Source organism: Talpa occidentalis, unplaced genomic scaffold (genome assembly GCF_014898055.3).
Source record: "Talpa occidentalis isolate TD23 unplaced genomic scaffold, MPIMG_talOcc4v2.1, whole genome shotgun sequence".
Taxonomy (NCBI): Eukaryota; Metazoa; Chordata; class Mammalia; order Eulipotyphla; family Talpidae; genus Talpa; species Talpa occidentalis.
Window position 1 is genome coordinate 63,040,769 of NW_026555331.1, and position 21,126 is coordinate 63,061,894.

Genomic DNA, 21,126 nt, shown 5'->3' on the forward strand with positions numbered 1-21,126 from the left:
ATTTACATTTTACATTTAGTTCTATGATCCTTTTTGAGTCACATTTTGTATAAAATGTGAGGTATAGCATGGGATTTTTTTTTTCTTTTGCATATTGATGTTCAAATGTTCTATAACCATTTTTAAAACAGATTTTCCTGTTTGTCAAATTGCCTTTCCATCATTGTAAAAAATCTTCTGACACTATTTGTGTGAACTTTCATTTTGTTTCATTGATATATGTGTCTATTATTTCATCAATACCACACTGTCTTGAGTAATAAATCTTGAATATGAGTAATGTGAGTCTTCCAATCTTTTCCCTCTTTTTCAAATTTGTCTTACATATTCTAGTTCATTTGTCTTTTCATATGCATTTTAGAATCAGCTTTTCAATATCTATGGAAAAGCATGTTGTGATTTTGATTGGAATTACATTGCATTTATAGAAAAAATTGAAAATAATTAACATTTTGATGGCTATTTTCATGTGTCAACTTTCTTATCAACATCAGTTTTTCAACCAAACACCAATTTCTTTGTTATTTGAAAGTATCTTGCAGATGTAATTGAAGCCAGTCTCTAATCAGTTAATTTTTATAAATGAACATTATCATGGAACATCTGTGTGGGTAGGATTCAATAAATTGAAAGACCTAAATAATAGGGCTGAGCCTTCTTCAAAAGAAAGACTAAATTATGCCTTTGGGCTGCAGTTTTGGTAGGATGTCTGTGGAGTTCCCTCCTGCTTCTGATTTCCCTTTCCTGCCTATCTGTGGATAACAATTTGGGCCCATGCCTGCGAAAGTCAGCTTGCCAGTCATCCTGCTGTCTTAGGAAGATCCTATGGATTTTAGATGTGCTGAGCTAAGCCCCCAATTGCATATCATGAGGGATACCGGGCTCCAGTTTTCTTATAAAGTCTTTCTCTAGTTTTGGTATTAGAGTAATGCTGACCTTATAAAAAATGTTGATGTCTTCTCTTCTATGCAATATTTTTTTCTTCACTAAATATCTGGTAGAAATCAGCAATGAAATTAACTGGGAGTGAAGTTTTTGTTTATGGTTTTTTTTTTTTTTCCCTTCATTAAATATCTGGTAGAAATCAGCAATGAAAATATTTGGGAGTGAATTTTCAAAACAGACACTTAATTACCTTAATAGAAAGGGGCCACTGAAGTTACCCTTTTCTTTTGGTAATTTGTATTTTTTGTGGTCTGGTTCATTTTGTATAAGAGACCAAATTTATATATATATATATGAAGTTTTCTAATAGTAATATTTTAAATTCTCTATAGTTGTACTGATACAGTCAATTGTTTTACTCTTTTCTTCCCCATGTGGTGATTTGTATTCTCTATCTTTTCTTTCCTTTGTCAAAAGGGGCAGAGAATTTTGATTTTCTTCATGCTTTCAAAATTTTAACTTTAGTTTTATAGTTTTTAATTTACTAACATTTGTTTTTAGTTTTATTGTTTTGTATATTTCTCTTAATTTCCTGACTTCTTGTTTGGGTTTAGTTTTAGTTTTTTTTAAAGGTTTATTTATTTATGCATACAAGAACTGGGCTACAGGCCAGAGGTGTGTGTGTGGGGGTGAGAGGATTCACCAGAAACAGAGTGGGGAACAGAGCGGGCAGATTGGCTGAAACACACTGTTAAGGGGAGCAGTGAATGAGACAGGAGAAGTCTCCTGTACCATGTGGGTAGCTTCCTGGCTGGCCAGGGATTGAACTCCTGCTGCAGAGGCTGCAGACAGCTTCACAGTGCTGTGCTTAACTAACCCCTTGTGCCACCAGGGATGCCCTTGCTTGGGTTTAGTTTGCTTTTCTAATTTTGTAAGGTGAAAGCTTACATTATTGATATGTTATGTTTTTCTTTTCTAACAAATATTTTAATGTTATAAATTCCTCTTTTAGCACTGTTTTACGCACACACCACACATTTAGATATGTTTGAATTTAATTTGAAGAATTTTCAATTTTTTTTTTGAGATTTCCTCTTTGATTCATGGGTTATTGAGAACTAAGTTTTTAATATCCAACTATTTTGAGATTTTCCATCTATCCCATTACTGATTTTCAATTTACTCTGTTATTGTATGAGAACATGTTTTGTGTGATTTCTATTTTTTAAAATTTGTTGAGCTTGGGCCTCCCCGGTTGCGCTGGTTCGATCCCGGCCACCAGGCTAGGGTCCCACATGGCGAGCAGACCTCTACTGCAGCCTGCTGCTCCCCTCAGCAGTGTTTTTCATCACTCTGCCTGCTCCGCTCTCCCCTCTGGCTCTGGTGAATTCTCTCACCCTCCCGCGCTTCTGACTGTACCCAGTGCTTGTATAAATAAATAAATAAATCTTTTAAAAAAAAAACAACAAAAAAAAACTTGTTGAGCTTGGTTTCATGTCCCAGGATGCCAAATTTGTGGTTTGCTGTTGCTATCGTAACCATCAGGATACCATAGATTTTAAAAAACACTCTAGTGGTACCGATTGTTTAGGAACTGCTAAATTCTGTTTTAGATCTGTCCTTTGCAATATGCCTCAAATTTGATCTCTTTGAATGTGTTTGTTCTGTTCCCTTTCATTTGTGCTCTGCTATTAAATTATTACTTGAAACTTGTTAGTTTAGAGCTGGGGGTCCTGGTCTTTGGTTTTGGTTGATCATTCCTTTTAGGCATGCATTATTTATCTGGCTCTTGAGGATGTGGCCTTCTCCTTCCTCTCGCCTGCCTGTAATTGTGGGACCAATGGAATCCTTCTCCTTCACTGGGTAAGAAGTTTCCTTCTGTTCCCTTCCCCCTACTGCCAGGAGTTTTCAGGTGCCCTGAGTTCAGAGTAATTTGTAGTCTTTCTTATGCTTCTGTTCTTCCCTTCCCTTGCTCTGCACCATAGTGGAGCCTTCTTAAGGATCTTTATGACCTTTTTTTGTGAGCAGTCATAGTTGATAGAAAAGAGTCTGCATGTGGGTGTAGGGTTTCACACTATCCATTGAATCCATAATTGGCTTTCACCAATTTTTCCAACTATTTCAGCCTAAAACTTCTAGCTGGTGTCAGTTGACAATGTCCCAGCTGAGTGTTCCATCTCTTCTCTCTGCCTGTGCCAATTCTCCTTAGATTTTGGATCAGTGGTTACTGTGCAACCTCAGGTCTACAGTTTGTTCAAATAGACTCAATAATGTGAAGTGAGTATGACTGAATTGTTGGTAATGGTGTGCCAAGGCTCTTGCAGTTCTCTCATCTTGGGACAAAGAACAAATGCAGGAAGTATTTTCTTTTTGATATTCTGTTCCTATCTTTATTCATTTTATCTTTCATTGTTTGGTTTATTTTGCAGTTCTTCCTCTCTGTGTTTCCTAAATTAGTAAGAAATATTGTAACATTTAACAACAAACTCAAAGTGGTAGGTGTGGTAAAATAACTTTGGTGCTAAGTCTCTGTGAATAATCAAGTCAAAGCTAATATGACCACTTTACTTTGTGATCATGAACATCACTTTTGGAATAGTATTTTTGGCCATAAGAATGGCAACTCCAAGGAAAAATTTGTGTTTCTATCGAAAGGTATACATTGTCTATATACAATATTCCCTCCCATGTTATCTGATTCTATTGTTGTCATTATCTCGTAGACTTATTCACCCTTAAAGTTATAGGTTACTGAGGGAAAAGAAAATAGCTCAGATCTTTAGACATGCAGATCCATCTGGTCTGGTAGATGTTCAGGACTTCCCTCCTCCCCTATGAAGAAACCAGTTTTGCTTCCATTTGCACATTCTTTTCAAAGTTCTTAATCTATAAATGTGTCGGTTCTTTGGATTCTTTTTTGAAGAAAAATGACATGTGGTTGATTCCCTTTTTGATTAATGAATAGAATGAAATCATTAACACATGTTCAGTCTTCAAGCTTAGAGTCATGATTTTATCTTTTAATGAAACATCTTTCCACAAGGCTATGCATTTGTCACTAAGTAATGCTTTCTCTGCATTCCAAAAGTTTGTTGGATAGCATTTTGGTAACTGCACTTTCATACATATTTATAATGTTCAGTATTCTTTTGTTTTTGTTTTTTATTTAGAATTTGTTTTTGTTTAGAATTTTATAAAATTTGTAAACATGTTTTTTCTCTTGGTTCATTTTGTTATTGACTTTTAACATTTTTACACTGTAAAAGTGCATTATGCATTCTGTATCTTATGCATTCTGTATCAGAATTATGCATTCTGGTCAGATTATGCATTCTGTATCTTACTACCCTTTAAGTTTTGTGAAAGCTAGCATTCAGGATGCTAGGTATTACCACTTAAGATGTAGTAAATTTTCAAAATTTTTCTATTTGCATTTTAAAATAACATCAATTCTTAAATTGTTGATTATAATATGCTCTGTATATTCATAGGTCAAGCATATCAATCTTTCCTCCTAAATCTCTTATTGGTAATTTTACTTTGTGCTTTATTTGTTGATTCTTAAGAGACAGAGTTTATGCATTCTACTAATATTCTTTGCAGTTCTGTGCAGATACATAAGTGCATATTTGAGGTCTGCAAGTTTAAAATAACATCTTCCATTAAGATGGACCTTTTAAAATTATGACCCTTTTTAATTGCTCTGTGTTCTAAAGTCTAATTATCTAATAAATTATAGTCACATGGTTTTCTTTTAGTTAACATTTTCTTGATATATTGGTTGGATGCATGTTAAATTATGGTAATGGAGATCTCCTTCTAAAATAACTTAAATAAAAAGGAGTTGATGAGATTGAGAAAATGAGTTGATAAAAACAACATTGCTAATGATCTGGAGGTGGGCAGTACAGGGAGATTTCCATTTCCGCAGTTGTTTAGGCACTCAGGCTCTTATGCTAGCCTCTAACTGATGAGCACATCTACATGGTGAAATAGGGCTTACTCTGGTCCTGGCTTCCTCTTTTGTCTTATAGAAAGGAGAGAAGTAAAGTGTGAGGTATATGCACTCTTAATAAAGATTTGGCCTTGAAGCTGTTGTTGGGAAGAAGGAAAAATTTCCCCTCCCGTTCTGAGTTCTTGGACTAGTTGAAATTTAATGTCAAATAAATTAGTAGGAGAAAAAATCCAAAATTTAATTTCATGTAGAAAGAAATTCTAAATGGAGAGAGACTTCAAGTATAATGAGGAAAAATGAGGTGTATATATCCTGAGTTAAGACATACAATATGGACCTGGAGCTTCAAGGAGTGAAGAGGGTGACTCATGTGATGTGGAAAGGTGAAACATATTGAGAAGAGTAGATGCTCTGTAATTAGATGTCTGCCCTATTACATAAATAGGTTTCTCTAATAGAAAGGTTATTCCTCATAAAAAATTTGGTTCTGCATAAAAAACCGGATTTTTATCCTTGTAGGTAGTTAAGGGAGTGATAAACATTTCTCGTGAATCTGCAGGACTTCTTCAAATTGAAATAATCCCCATGCCAAAGTGATCACAAAGTGAACAGATTTACTCTAAACATCCTGGGAAGATAAGGCCTTCATTGTATGGTTGTTACAGTTCATTTCTTATTTGCTATACCTAAGCACAAGGGTAAGTAATAAATGTGCAAAGATGTGCTTATGTTCAGCTAATATCTGGTTGTTGAAGGTAAATCATACTCTGTTCTAAATATGTCTCTACCAAACATAATCTGTCTTCATTTTACCTTCACTTTATGCCTTCTGATTTTATATTCTAAATTCGGTGTTGACAAGCTTTTCTGTAAAGAAGCAGCTACTGGATATCCTAGCCTTTGCGGATCCACATGTGGTCTCTGTCACATATTCATCTTTCCCAATAATTTGCAACTGTTAAAACTATTCCTACCATAATCTCATATGTAAGGATGTCTAACATGGCCTATGGATTATAGTTTATCATCTCTGTTTTAGCCTTACATGTAAACATGTTACTAAAAAAATGTTTTGTCTGATTAATTTTTGTCTTTTAACTCAATTGTTCAATTCACTTACTTCTATTGTGTTTTTACATACATTTAGGTTCATTTCCTATTATTCCACATTTTTCTGTTTTTTTCACTTCCTTTTACCCACCTTGTTTTATTTGTCTCCTTTGGGGTTATTTAAAATAACTTTTATTTTTAAATCAATGCTTGTTGGGAAATTCTATGCTTCGATTTGTTCAATAACAGCTAGTTAGTTTTTATTCTTGTTATCTTTAGATAGATATTTACATATTTTACCTTACTATTATGCATTAAATCTGTTGTGATATCTATCACATTGAGTAACCTCCAGAAAACTCCATTGCACACTCAAGGGAAAATAAAAGTGAAAAGATAAATAATATCTTAGTATTGTTATGAAAATAGTTTTAACCGGACAGCAATATAATGTAGTAGGGGTCCTCAGAGATACTTAAACACATTTTGGGAATCTGACGTTTCAGGAACTTATATTTACTTCTTTAAGCTCTATAAGTTATTCTGTAGGCATATCCAACTGAAACCTACAATGGGATCCTCTGAGCAATTTCAGTGCATTAGATATTTCAAAAGGGTGGGTTGAAGTCGAACACAAAAAAACTCAAATTTACTTCTTCGCTATTTGTGTTTGTCATTTCTGATGTGCTTCTCTTTTCAGTTTCACCCTCTTTTCTGGCCAGACAATTAAAACTGCTTTACTAGGGTCTGTATGTATAACAGGAAAGTGGGTAAAAATATTATGATTATATAAGATAGCCTCAAACAGTGTCATGTTGATAAAAATGAAACTTACTGTTTTATTTTCAAAATTCTGATTTGTTTTCATAAAAATTCAGCTTCTCACTGCACATAAGTGATGAATAGCTATTGTCAGTGAAAGTCAATTTCTTTTATGTAAGAAATGAATCTGTAATTGCTAAAGCCACGTTTAAATCATGAAACTTCTCAGAAGTCACTTTATCTTTAAAAAAATATGGACAATTATATCTGAAAACATCAGTATATTTGACATTTATCCACAAGACAAACTCTTGGCTGAGATTGTTATATTTTAGTCGTCTTCTAAACAAACATATACCCTAGCTAAACCACATCGCTTTTTCACAATCTCTTACTATTCAAAATTACAGTGTGTGATTATCTCTAAAAAATGATAAAGACTTGATTTTTATGGTTGATTAACTAGGTTATTGCAAATCACGTCAGCTTTGAGTTTGGCATGTCTCCCAGAAAGAAAACTTCCCAAGTTAAACTCAAAGTTCCTTTTTCCATAACAAAGATCTGAATCCATAAAATCCCTTGAGATTTTCTTGCATCCAAAACAGACATTTCCCAGGGTTTCATATGGCTTTCTGGAAAGCTCTTGACCCATCAAGTAGTTCCATATGGAGGCTTCTGAGCTAATGAAGCTTTATTTCCTGTGAATTCATCTTGCTTTAGATATGTTGTTCAAGTCATTCTTTCAGCAGTCACTGGTCCCTTATGCTTCTGTCCCAGCCTGTGTTAGCTTGAGGGAACACACAATCATCAGTAATAACCTGAAAAAGTGCATTACTTATTTTTTTCAGAAATCAATTTAGCAGGCGGTGCTATGTTATCTTTTGGGATTTATCAGGTCACTTTGGTGGCTTTGTCACAGAGTCTGCCCAGAGTGGGTGACAATTAGATATCATGTATATATCATTGTAGGAATAATAGGAATGCTCTAAAAATGAATGGTATATAGACATTGGACTACTCAACAAAATAGTGACATTTTGAGTTCAAAAACATATTTCACTTCAGTTTTGCCTCACAAAATCAGTCTCTTTGCACAGGTATTGTCAGTGTTCCACCTCAACCCTCTGGAATCCCTTTGACCCTATCTTTTCATCCATACCCTACCCTCTGTTTGCTTTTACTTCTAATGCTTGCCGATTGCTGCTCTCTGGAGAAAAGTTCTCAGGCTCCTAAATCCATTTTCCCCATGCCAGAGAGCCCAAAGTGCTTAGGAGTATATATTCCCCATCCACCCTATTACTCAGGAGACACTCACTGCCAATGATCGGGGCACAGAGCAGGGGTTGGGATTAGGATAGGGGTATGAATGTCTAACCTTTTGAATGCTCTTAGGCTGAATCAGGATAAGACTGGAACTTGCCTGAAATCACACTATTGCTTTATTCTTCCCCTTCTAAACTGGGGCTGTTTCTTACAGCACAGGCCTACTATAAAAATAGGTCAACATGGCATTTGTGGAAGAATTGGCAAATAGTAAAATGTCCTAGTCAAAATGACTTGTTCTTCCCCCAAGTCATGATGTCATATAGGTTGAGCTGCCTGAAACATTGAATAAAGCCCTAGGAGGGATCTAATAGATTTAAGTGAATGGCATGATCAGTTAGAATTCAGATCACTTCTTTTTCACAAAACCTAAAAGAAATAGTGCTTGGTTTCAGAAATTGTGCAGAGAAATTATGGGGATATCTGAAGAAGCCACTTAAAAACCAATAAAATAAACAAATATCTTGTTAGGGCATTTTGGCTTTTTAAGCCCTGTTTTGTTTTTAGTGAAAACTCTGGGTGTTCTCCAAAAAAAAGTATCAATCATAAAATTTGCATTCAATTTCAGGAGATCCATATCTCTCTGAAGCATGGTCCATTTGGTATACAGATATCTTAGAAGACTTTATAAGCTTTTTATATGTCATGGATCCCCTCAAGATGTTTTTGAACTATAAAATGAAATCCATACAATTATTAAAGGAAATTGAAATATTGAAATACAGTCCTTTCCACAGATCACAGGAATGTTTGGGACACCAAATCCAGAGCTTCTGTAGTGAGAAAAAGGAGAGGCTGGGAGCTCAAGAAATTGGTCTCCCAGGACAATTGTCTCACTCTTTACTGAGTCCTGACTGGTGAAGCCACTCCTTACTCCCCCCCTACCTGGACTCATGCCCTCTGCCATGGGTGCCACACTGTAAGTGGCTGGTACCGTCAATAAGTTTTGGGAAAGTCTAGAAAGAAACACATAGTCTCATAGTCTTAAAAATCATTTATTTTAACATTTATTTAACAGTTTTCTAATGATTCATGGTTATCCAAAGATTGAATATTGGGCATTGCATGGCACAGGGAGCTTTTGAATGACAAGGGTAGATAGTGAGGACACACCACGAGGACTACCATCTGAATGTTTCTGTCTCCTCCCAATTCTTGTTGAAATAATAACCCCCAAAAGTGATGGTATTAAGAAATAAAGGTCCTTCGGGAGTGATTTGCTCATGGGTGGGGGGACCTTTATGAATAGTGTCTGGCATACATCAAGTTGCTCACGAAATGATCCAGGAACAGAATGCAGTGTGCGCCAAGGTCCAGAATGAAAGGTACTGAATTCAGTCTGAGTACTTGGATGCAGGTATTGGAAATGAATTTGTAGCCAGATTTTCAGCAAAAGTTTGGATTTTAGTTTATAAGTGCCAGAAAATCAACTCAGTTTTTGGGTGATAATTCTGGTTAGGAGTTAGAGAAGAAACTGGTGACAGATAAAAAGATTGTTGTGGTAATTTGAAGTAACAGATGATGAGGCTTTGGACTCTGGCAGTAGTAATAGGAATATGAAGGAAACTTTTATAAGAGAATTGATAGCATTTTGTGACCAATTTGATGTAGAAGAGGAAAATCGAGTAATTGAGGTGCCAAATATTGCTGGAAGTGCTCACAAGAAGTACTTCTGTATTGCTAGATTCCTACCATGTATTTCTTAGTGGAATGGAGGTTCTGCATATGACATGCCTAAATGGTTACTACTTATCGAGCCTGATGTTCAATGAGTTCCCTGGATCTGTGTCAGTGGTTTGGTGCCTGCCACCAACATTTAATTTTGAAATTTACAACAGTTATTACCTCAAATTCCTTTTTATTCTCCTTCAGGTATTTGAATTATGTGTCTGTTATATCTTCTGATATTGGTCACAGTTCTTGGATATCCTGGATTTTTTTTTCTTATTTTCTTCTCTCTTCATTTCCATTGAGAAGTTTATAATAGACCTAATCTAGAAGTTCAGTGGTTCTTTCCTTGGTCATGTCCATCCTATTGATGAGCTCATCTAAGTCATTCGTCTATTATATTTTTGATTTCTAGCATTTCCGTTTTTTCTTAGTGTTCTTATCTCTCTGCTTATGCTTTATTTTATTCACCCTATGTTCTTGCAGTTTATCTACTTTTTCCATTAGCACCTTTAACATAATAATAATTGTTGTTTGAAATTTACCTTCTGAGGGTTCCAACATGTACAACACAACTAAGTTGGGTTCTGATGATTGCTTTGTCTGTTCAGACTCTGTGTACATGTGAATCTATTTCTTTTTTCTGCCTGTTAATGTGTCTTTTAACGTCCTGCTGAAATTGAAGCATGTTGTAATGCTAAGAAAAACTGAGACAAAATGGTCTTTATTGGGGATTTCTATGAATCTGATTAGACATTGGGTTGTTTTAATATTTATTGTGGCTACAGGTACCAGAATCATCCTGTTCTTCTAGTGTCCTTGTTTTTATCTCCTCTTTTCATTTTGGGCTTAACCTTTTTTTTTTAAACAGAGATAGTCTGTTCCTGGAATCTTTCAACTCTAATCCACTATTTTCATACTGGTGTGCTTTCGGTGTGGTGTGGTGATAAAATATAGTGTCAAGAGAATAGCCCATAATCTTATGACAGAATCAGCCTTTTTGAGAGTTCTATGGCCTTTGTAGGTATTTTTGTGGTGGTATAACTTTCATTTACTGATTGCCTCTTACACCTTTCACTGACTGCAGAATCCAACGTATTTTCTTGAAGTCTTGATTCTGTAGTCTGTGTGTGTGTGTGTGTGTTTCGCTTTAGGGGACACAGGAAGGTTGGAAGGGACTAAAGTTGCAAGGAACTTGCTTCCTCAAGCTAAGTTTTCAGAATTTAGATCATACAAATTCCTTTTACCTGGGGAGTAACCCTTTGTTATGAAGACGTTTCTTTCCCTCTCACTGCCAGACTTCCAGGGAATGTTTTTGGGATTGTCACTGTGAGAATCTGGTGGGGGAGAGAAAATCCAGAAATCCCTAGGCCTGCACCTCTAATTGTTTCTCACCCTCATGATAGTCTTCATTTATATCTTAGCAATTCCTTGATACATTCATTTAACTGTTCTACAAATATATACTCCTAGAGGCTTTTGTGTTAGATAAGCACATCTTGGATTTTCATATCTCTAGGTGTGTCTGACTCTTCAAATTCTAGGGTGATGATTCTCTCATAGGTTCATTAAAATGCTTTGGGTTTATTCTTTTGTTTGTTTGCTCAGATCTTTCTTACAAAGATAGTTGTTCTGGACAATTCTAGGACCTTTGTATGTTGGCACTGAAATTGAAAGCTGGTTAATTTTTATTTGAGAAATGGAGTCACATCTACATTTGTCACTATTAATCTTGGTCATTCTCACCAATATTTATCCTAAGTATCCTTAGGCTCTCCCACCCATTTTATTTTCATATGCTTTATGCATTTGCTGTAAGACTCAATCTAATTTCTTCCTTTCCTCTTTCTCCATCTTTCTGAGCATTTTTATTATGTCCTTTTAAATTTATGTTCCAAGCTAGATATACCCCATTTTATTCTAACAAGTGATTTAGCTTTCTTGTCAAGTCTCATATGAAATTGATTCCCCCGCCTGCAATCCCACTTCCCTTGACATGAGGTGAAGACATCGTGGTTTAAATTCTGAGTGCTGCTTCCAATCCAATAGGCAAGGTCCTCTATTCTTGTGGGGGGTGGGGGGGAAAAGTCTTGCTGCTTTGGCCTCTGACAATCAACATTTACAGTTCAATTTTGGTGTTTTTAGAAGTTATGTAAAAATTCATCATATTTCATTGAATGTACACATCATATCTTATATAACCATCACCTACATTGTGGAATTTCTTACATTGCCAGCTTCAGGATGGCAAGGACCTTGTTTATTTTATGCATTGTTGTACCCTAAACACAAAATCATGTGAAGAAAAATAATCTGAATTAGTAGATAACTTAAAAAGTGTGTACTGAATTCTTTCAATGTCAATTGTGGTTATCTTTTAACAAGTTAACCTCAACATTGCTAAATTTTCTGGATGATTTTGTTTGTCTGCAATTTACTTGTACTTACAGGCTTAGACTCTATTAGGACACATGTAAACTTGTTGATTTGTGTCTAGTCAAGAAGCAAATAATTTCTGTTCAATATAAACAACTCCAGAGGTTATAGGTTATTTCTCTGTAGGATTTTAAAAAGCTTGTATGTAATCTAACAATCTTATTCATATTCAAATTTTTTTTTTGATTTAGAAATTTTGTTTTTTTATTGAGGTAAGAGTGGTTTACAACATTGTAGATGGTATAGAGGAATAGGTACACACCTCCTCAGATGTATGTTACCACCCTACCATTAATGTCCCCTTTTTTAAGATTTACTTATTTGTGCATATCAGAACTTGGGTACAGGCTAGAGGTATCTGGGGGGTGAGAGGATTCACCAGAGACAGAATGGGGGGCAGAACAGGAGGATCTACTGAAACACACTGCGGAGGGGAGCAGCAGGCAAGAGACAGGAGAGGTCCGCTGTGCCATGTGGGTCACCTCCCTGGCCGGGGATTGAACTCATGCTGCAGTAGCTGTGGATAGCTTCATAACGCTGCGGCTTAACCCATTGCATCCAGCCTTTGTTACCATTCCCATCCTTGCCCCCCTAATAGCCTCAATTCCTCAGTCATATTTCTAGTAGTTGTTTTGGTTTAGTTTAGTTAGTTCCCTATTGTTTTTTTCCTCTCAGTAATCCACATGTAAGTGAAATCATCTAGTATTTACCTTCTTTTCTTGACTTACTTCACTTAGCATAATCCCCTCTAGCTCCGTCCATGTTGTTGCAATTGGCAAGAGTTCATTTTATTTAATTTCTGAGTAGTACTCTATTGTGTATATATACCACATCTTCTTAATCCACTCTTCTGTCATTGGGCATTAAGGTTGTTTCCACAAGTTTGGCTGTTGTTAATAGTGCTGCAATGAAGAGAAGATTGCATATATCCATTTGAACTAGTGATTGTGTATTCTTCAGAAAAATATTTAAGAGTAGAATTTCTGGGTCATATGTTATGGCTCTTTTTAATATTTTGAGGAACCTCCATACTGTTTTCCAGAGGGACTTGATCAGTCTACATTCTCACCAACAGTTGTGTGAGGGTTCATTTTTTTCTCCACACCCTTGCCAACATTTGTTGTTTCTGTTTTTTTTTTTTTTAAGATTTATTTATTTATGCATCCAAGAGCTGGGGTACAGGCCAGAAATGCGAGGGATGAGAGGATTCACCAGATACTGAGTTGGGAGCAGAACAGGCAGTTGTACTGAAATACACTGCTGAGGGGAGCAGCGTGCAAGACAGCACCATGTGGTTAGCTCCCTGGCTGGGGATCAAACTCGTGCTGCAGTGGTTGGGTATAGCTTCATAGTGCTGTGTCTTCACCCCTTGCACTACCAGTGAGGCCCCTGTTTCTGATTTTTTGATTGTTGTTCTCACAGGAGGTGGTATCTCATTGTGGTTTTGATTTGTAGCCCTGATGGTAAGTAACTTTGAACATTTTTTAAATGTTTAAAAGAATATATTTTTTTTTTTAATTTGGCTGTTGGAAATCTGCATGTCTTCCTTGGATAAGTGTCTATTTAGCTCTTCTGCCTTCATGATAAGAATTAAAATGTTCTTGTTCCTTGGATGTTGTGAAATCTCTGAGCTCGTTGGCTTCTCTCTCTTAGTTTCCTTCTGAGTTCTTTTTCCTCGGTCTGTCCTCACTTTTGATTTTACCCTCTTCCATCTGGCACTTCCCTCCTCAGTCTACATCTCTTGCCATAAATTTTATCATTTTCCGGTGATGAAATTAAAGCCATACACTGATGTCTACAGGATCTATCGCAAGGCCAGGTCTCACATCTGAGATAATCACTGAGAATTCCCACTGATTAATGAGCATCTACATATGGATGTTTGTGCTTTCAGGCACAGACCTAGCCTATCTTACCTTCCATCTAACATACCAAAAATAAAAATCATTTTTCTTCTTCATAGTAACAAATGCTCCACTATTGCCACTCCCTACCCCTTATCAGGAAAGCCACCATTTCCCTCTCTTCCTTATCCTGAGAACGGCGTCATATTCCACCCTTTGTCATAAACCAGAACCCTAATGGCATCTTTGTGATTCCCTGTTATTTTTTATTCCCATTTTGGCCAAAAAATCCTCAGGTTCAGGGAAGAATATAAGAAGATCAAGGTACAGGGTACCTCTTCTGTGTGCTGGAACACTTACTTAGTTGTTCAACAGGAGTCTGGATGTGGGCAGAAGCTCTCCTGTGCTTCCTCTGATTCACGTGAATCATGTTGTTCTTCAGAAACCAGTTTGCCAACTGTGGAAGTCTCCACCACAGGCAGAGTTTTGTAGGTAAAATGTAAACACAAGGGATTAGCATTTCCTTTGCTTTATTCTTAACACATTTTTGGTGATTAGTTTTCTCTCTTTCATCTATTTTCCATATATGTATTAATCTATCATCTGCCTATTTGTCATCTATTATCCATCTATTTATTATCTATCATCAATCTGTCTTCGTATTGTCTTCAAATAAGTAATAGGTTTGAAAAATGCTAGTAGATAATGCAAAATTTATAAGGCACTAAAAGCTATTGTGAATGAGCTGAAAGTCTCATTTCCATCCAGGTCCTATAATTCACTCCATTCTCCAGAAGTAATTCACAAATATTAGTTTCTGTGTCTCCTAAGATACGAGCATGCAAGCAATTAGCACACACATAAGATCTCCCTTCCCTCCCTCTCTCTCCCTGCTTCCCTCCTTTCCTTCCATTTGCTACAAACTCTACTGAACTTTATCTTCTTGGTGATAATTGCATATCAATATGTAGAACTGATGCCTTATTCTTGTAATTTACTACATTATATTCTACATATCATTCTACACATCATAATTGATTTAACCAATTTAGTCCTCCACTGATACATCTTTAGATCGGCAATGCTGTAATACATAATTATCTCATATTATGATTCCTTGTAATAATTTAAAAACTTCCCTTTTGTTCTAACTGTGCTCCTTATCAGAATTTTGAAAGGCTGGTTTCAAAGCTGTTGCTGATGCCATCATAGTTTTTTGAATACACTGAATCCTCTATTTGTTGAACTTCATCTATTTATCACCCACTTTATTTATTTATTTTTTCTTTTTTTGTGGGACCCTCGCCGGCGGCTGGGGAACGAACCGGTGCTGCAGAAGCTGCTGGCAGCATTACAGCCCAGCGCTCAACCGCTGTGCCACCAGGGGAGGCTCTATTTATTGCCCACTTTAAAAAAAAAGGTGATAAACAATGATGATACTAGAGTATTTTCACTTTTTACCACTTGGCCTCTTACAATTTTGGTTAACTCTGCCATGAGCATTAGTTTTTCAAATATTTACTTTTATATTTTTAAAGTAAAAAAACTCTTTATTGACTTGTTAGTTTTAAATAAATATCTTTTAAAAGCATACCTAAGAACATAAATATATTTATTTCTATTGTTTTTCATTTATAACCACCACTCCTATATTTTATTTTATTTATTTTTATTTTTTATTAATTATTTTTTTATATTTTTTACATTATTGTTCATTTTTATACAATATTTGCTTACCCCCACCCCCTCAGCTGTAGTCCCCATAGAGCTTCCTTCACCAAGGCACCCGTGCACCATCACCTCAGTCCCCTGTGCTCCTTCCTCCCTCCCTCTGATCCCTCTCCCTCCTCCTCCCCTGCAGTATGTCTCTGATTTATAGTTGTCTGTTTTTGCTTTGATGTGTTTTGTACTGTTATTATTTTTTTACACTGATGTCTTATTTGGTTCCCCTATATTCCTGCTATAAGTGAAATCATCCAATATTTTTCTTTTTCCTTCTGCTTATTTCACTGAGCATAATTCCTTTTAGCTCCATCCATGTTGCTGCGAATGGCATGAGTTTATCTTTTTTGATTGCTGAGTAATAGTCCATTGTGTGTGTGACCACACACATATAGACCACATCTTCTTGATCCAGTCATCTATTTTTGGGCATTTGCGTTGTTTCCAGGTTTAACCTATTGTAAATAGTGCTGCAATAAACATAGGGGTATGGGTGGTCTTTTGAATCAATGTTTTTGTGTCCTTTGGGCAGATCCCTAGGAGCACCACTCCTATATTTTAATGCTGTATTTATGCATCATCTCAATGTATGTCTTAAAAGTATTCACACTTTGCTCTGTGATGATAAACTTGTTTAATCTCAGTCTTATATCTGATAAATCCAGTACTTTTATCATGATTTTTCCTTATCAAGTCGTGGGCTCAAATCCATCCTCTAATTCTTATTGAAAAAGAGTTTCTGACAACTATGTTCTTTATATTCTTAATGTTTAAGCATAATTATCTGGCTATATTCATTTTAAAGATTTTAATTTAAACTCATTTTGTACTTATTGTTGCAAAGGTAACATTAGATCTCCCTAATGTAAATATTTTACATAACAATAGCATAATTACCCAACCCAGAAAATCAATTTTGGTGCAATGCTATTAACTGCAGACCTTACTTGAATTTCAGCAAGTTTAAATATCTGCTTTTTTTTTCCTCTTCAAGATCCTATCCAAGATCTGATTGCATTACTTCTTGTTTTTTGATAATTTACTTCGATATGTGAGTTTCTCATAACCCTGACACTTTTGAAGAGCAGTGAGCAATTATTTTGCAGAATTTCTTCCATTTGAGTTGGTCAACTTTGTTTTTTCTTTGACTAGGTATGTTCTTTCTGGGTCCCGTTTTCCCTGGTAAAGCCTAGTGCCACTGTCTTCCAGTACTTCTGTCTTCTATGGAGCTGTCTGAGGCCAGTCTATTCTGTAGATACCTCTGAGGAAGGATGTTCTTCCTAGATTGTCCTAGATTGCCTAGTCAGAAACCTTCCTGACTCCATGAAACCCAACACAAATAGGTTCTTCTGTTCCAGGAGCTGTACATTTCTTTCTCCATGTGAGACAAGAGTGGAGCTGGGGCTGGCTCAAAGCCTAAGTGCAGAGAGGAATGGCTGACTCTTCCCTCTTGCTCTGCCTCCCTTGTTGGCTGCTCTGGAGTGTCACATGAGTCGAAGGGAGATTTCTACAGCAGTTTACTTACTTCATCAATGTTGACATCTGTGGTAAAAGAGAGAAGGGCAGAACAGTCTTACCCTATTATTTTCACGTAGATGTTACCATTTCTTACCTGCTGATGTGTAGTTTGTCAGCCCCTGAAATACTCTATGTGAGTGTGTTTATGCCAGAGAAGGAAGAAGGACACAAGCTGACTGAGACACTTAGGAAGCTGGATTATTCCAGCTTCCTCATAGTGTATCATCTTTGCTCTGAAAATTACCTGCAGAGTTTAATGAAACTACCTCCTTCATTAACAACACATTCAATCCATATACAGTGGCAATCACTTGCTTAAAAAGAACCCTAATTACAGGCCTCCCTGGTGGCACAAGGGGTTAAGCACAGCACTATGAAGTGATCCATAACCTCTGCATCATGAGTTCGATCCTGGGCCAGAGTGCTACCCACATGGCGCAGCAGACCTCTCCTGTCTCTCCCACTGCTCCCCTCAGCAGTGTATTTAAGTAGATCTGCCTGTTCTGTTTCCAACTTTGTCTCTGGTGAAAAACTTTGTCTCCTCTCAACCCCCCCTGCACCTTAGGCTGTACCCCAGTTCTTATATGCATAAATAAATAAATCTTAAAAAAGAGAACCCTAATTACAAAAACCAGGCATGTGATCCTAACACTGATCTGTCATCAGGAATAATTGCCCTTGGTTTCTGAATTAAACTGATTGGAGTTAACTTGACTTAGTTGTCTTCCTTGATGAAGTGGCAAAAAGATGTGTAATTTACTATTGTCTGTAACATTTTTCCTGCTTCCCATATGGAGTTCCTGCTCTCCAATGTTATCCCCTCAGAAAACACACATACCTGAGGGCCCCATTGAGGTCTCAAAGTGTCTTTCTCTATGGATATTAAGTTGAAATGGGTTTCAGCATCACTGAAGCACTGCACTGGTATGTTAATTTTGGTTCAATGTAGATTAGACAGATTTTTTTAGTCTTGCCTTAGAACTAATGCTAGATGTAATGCTCTTTCCAAGGGGAAATATATTCCAGATCTAAATTATTGCTTTAATATGTAAGCTTGTTAACTAAATAACCTACTCCTAATTTGGATTCTGCTTAGTTTAGTCAATTAATGTTAATGAATTATATAAAATATGCCAGCTCCACCTCCACTGTAAAAGTTACAATCACAGGACTTCTTTGAGTGAAATCTCCATGATTTGCCAGAATGTAATGTAGATGTTAAAAGTGAATCATCTGGGCTTTTAGTAGATTTTCAGTAGCTCTCTTATAGGTGATTATCTATGTGGAATATTTTAAAGTCATTTGCAGTATGAGTTAAGGTAGAGGAATAAGCAATATCATCAAATGGTTTGTCTTATTTATCATGAATGATGAAGCATAAAATAGGAACATTTGGAGGATGGAGAACTGTGTATAAAGCACTTAACTTTTATCCCTTCATTATTTCCATCTAAAAATTGGGGATTAAAATTAATTGTTATATTAAAAAGAGCTAGAAGATCTAAATGGCAGGCATGATAAGTTATATTAGCTAGAAAATATTAAGGTAAGGATATATTTTTTTAAAGATTTATTTATTGATGCATGCAAGAGCTGGAATACAGGCTAGAAATGTGGTGGGGTGAGATGATTCACCAGAGACACAGTGGGAAACAGAACAGGAAGACTGACTGAAATACACTGTTGAGGGGAGCAGCGGGCAAGACAGGAGAGGTCTGCTGCACCATGTGGGTTGCTCCCTGGCCAGCCGGGCATTGAACTCATGCTGTAGAGGCTGTGGATTGCTTCATAGTGTTGTGCTTAACCCCTTGCACCTTCAGGGAGGCCCTAAGGTAAGGATATCTTTAACTATTATTTCCCTCCCATGCTTGCCTGCATTCCCTCCATTCAAACACTCCATTTGTCTATCTCGTTTACACAGGTTTTAACTTCTAAAGCCAATGTACTTTTACTATTTAGATCTGCACATTTTCTGCTGTTGGACATTCACAGTCACAGTGGTTGTCCTGAGCTCTCAGTTAAACATTTGTGCTCTGACTTTGCAGGCTTCCTGTCTGATATATTCTCAAAAGATGGAAATGGATTATTATGGTTTATTTCCAGCTGAAAAAGTTGCAAACAGTATGATATTTTCATGAATATTTAAACATGATGCTAAAATTGCTTGTATCAACTGCATCCAGAGGCCTTATTAAATATAAAGAATCCCTATGAGTTTAGGACATATGTAAATCTTAGTGAAAATAATTGCATTCTCATTAGAAGCACACATGCTCTAGTATTCCTTCTTGAGAAAAGGGTGCTATTCAGCGTGCTGTTTCTGAGATCTTCGTGCAATATAGTGTTTTTTGCTACGTTCCTGTAAAACTTAACAATATGCTCAGTCAGTTACCTTGTGATTCAAGACTCAAGAATAAGAGAATGTAAACTACCTGAGTTGCAGCTGTGCACAACATACTGTGTGGAAAATGTTATGTATAGATGCCCAGCTGGAAGAGGATTGTAGAGCTGGAAGAGGATTGTAGAGATTGCAGAGATGGATGTTCTTAAAAAAGTGCCTAAATGGTCACCTTTGGGGTAAAAGATAATAGTTTAGTCTGGGCTCCATCATGAAATCAGCATTACTTCTTTTTAGCCTATTTTATGTATGTAAGATTCTACATTTTTGTGTGAGGTAGGTTCAGTTGAAAAAGTTTCAGTGGAAACCACACTCAACCCAGTTTTTCAATGGTTGCAGTTTAGATCTCCCCCTACTTTAAAGTCTCCTGGGTCTAGACAGATATTATGATTTGGGGTTTAGCCTCTAGGACAAGCTCTTTTTAATAGTGTTTTATTCATTAATTAATCCATTTATTGTGCCTATCGTATGTCATTAAGTGTTGTGTTTGAACTCTACCAGTTAACTCTACCAGTTAACAAAAAGATGCATTTTTTTTTTTGTTATATGGTGTGCAACTTTCATTGGCAGAAAGATAAATTCTATATAAGTGCATACATGAGTTCCCTAAGGATGGGGGTACATTCCCAGAGATGTGTCATTAGGTAATTTCATTGTTGTGTGAACATCATAGATTACATGGTGCAGTTTATTGGGACCACTGTTGCATATGCAGTCAGTCTTTGACCAAAATGTCGTTATGCAAAGCATGACTACATATAACATAGTATGAGAGAGTGATAAGTGCTAGAGGAACAAAAGACAGTGGATGAGTGGCGGGAGAGATCACTGTTTTAGGAGATTCTTCCCTGAGAAGATGGCATTAGCATATTGAAGCAGGATTAGGCTTAACCTCTAAAAGGTTCTGTATAAAGGTCAGATTGACTGGATTGGAGAGAGAGAGAAGGAGAGTGAAAGAAAGTCTGTGAGATCTCATAATCATAAAGGGGTAATGATAAGAATTTTGGACATTCTTATAAGTGGGACAGGGCCAAGTTTATGCACTAGAGTCATCATTTTAAATCCTGAGTCATGATTTTGAAGAAGAGATGAGTAGGACATAATTCCTGCCCTCACAGAGTTTATAATCCAATAATGTAGATTTAGGAAAAAGGATATTGAAAAATTGCATTTCATGTGAATTTATGTAATATGTTTATTGCCATTTGTTCTCAAGAGTAGGAAAAATTGATATGCCAGGGCACAAATGTGGATTTAGTTTTGTGTAAAGCAGAGTCATAAATATTTATCAGATAAAGTAATACTAAAGTTATTAATTTGATTCTAAAACATGAGTTAATTCTATCACAAAAATTAATATTATAAACTAGATAATGGGAGTAGAGAGTACTCTCTTATTTCCTCCTCAGCGGTAGATATTGCTTACCACTCAGAACACCCTGCTTCTCTAATATGATTGCATCTTCAAAATCTTTTCCAACACAGAAGTCTAAGCAACATCTAACCATGAGCTAGTGCTTAACCCATTAGTCATTCACTATTTGACAAATTCACTGTGGACAAGA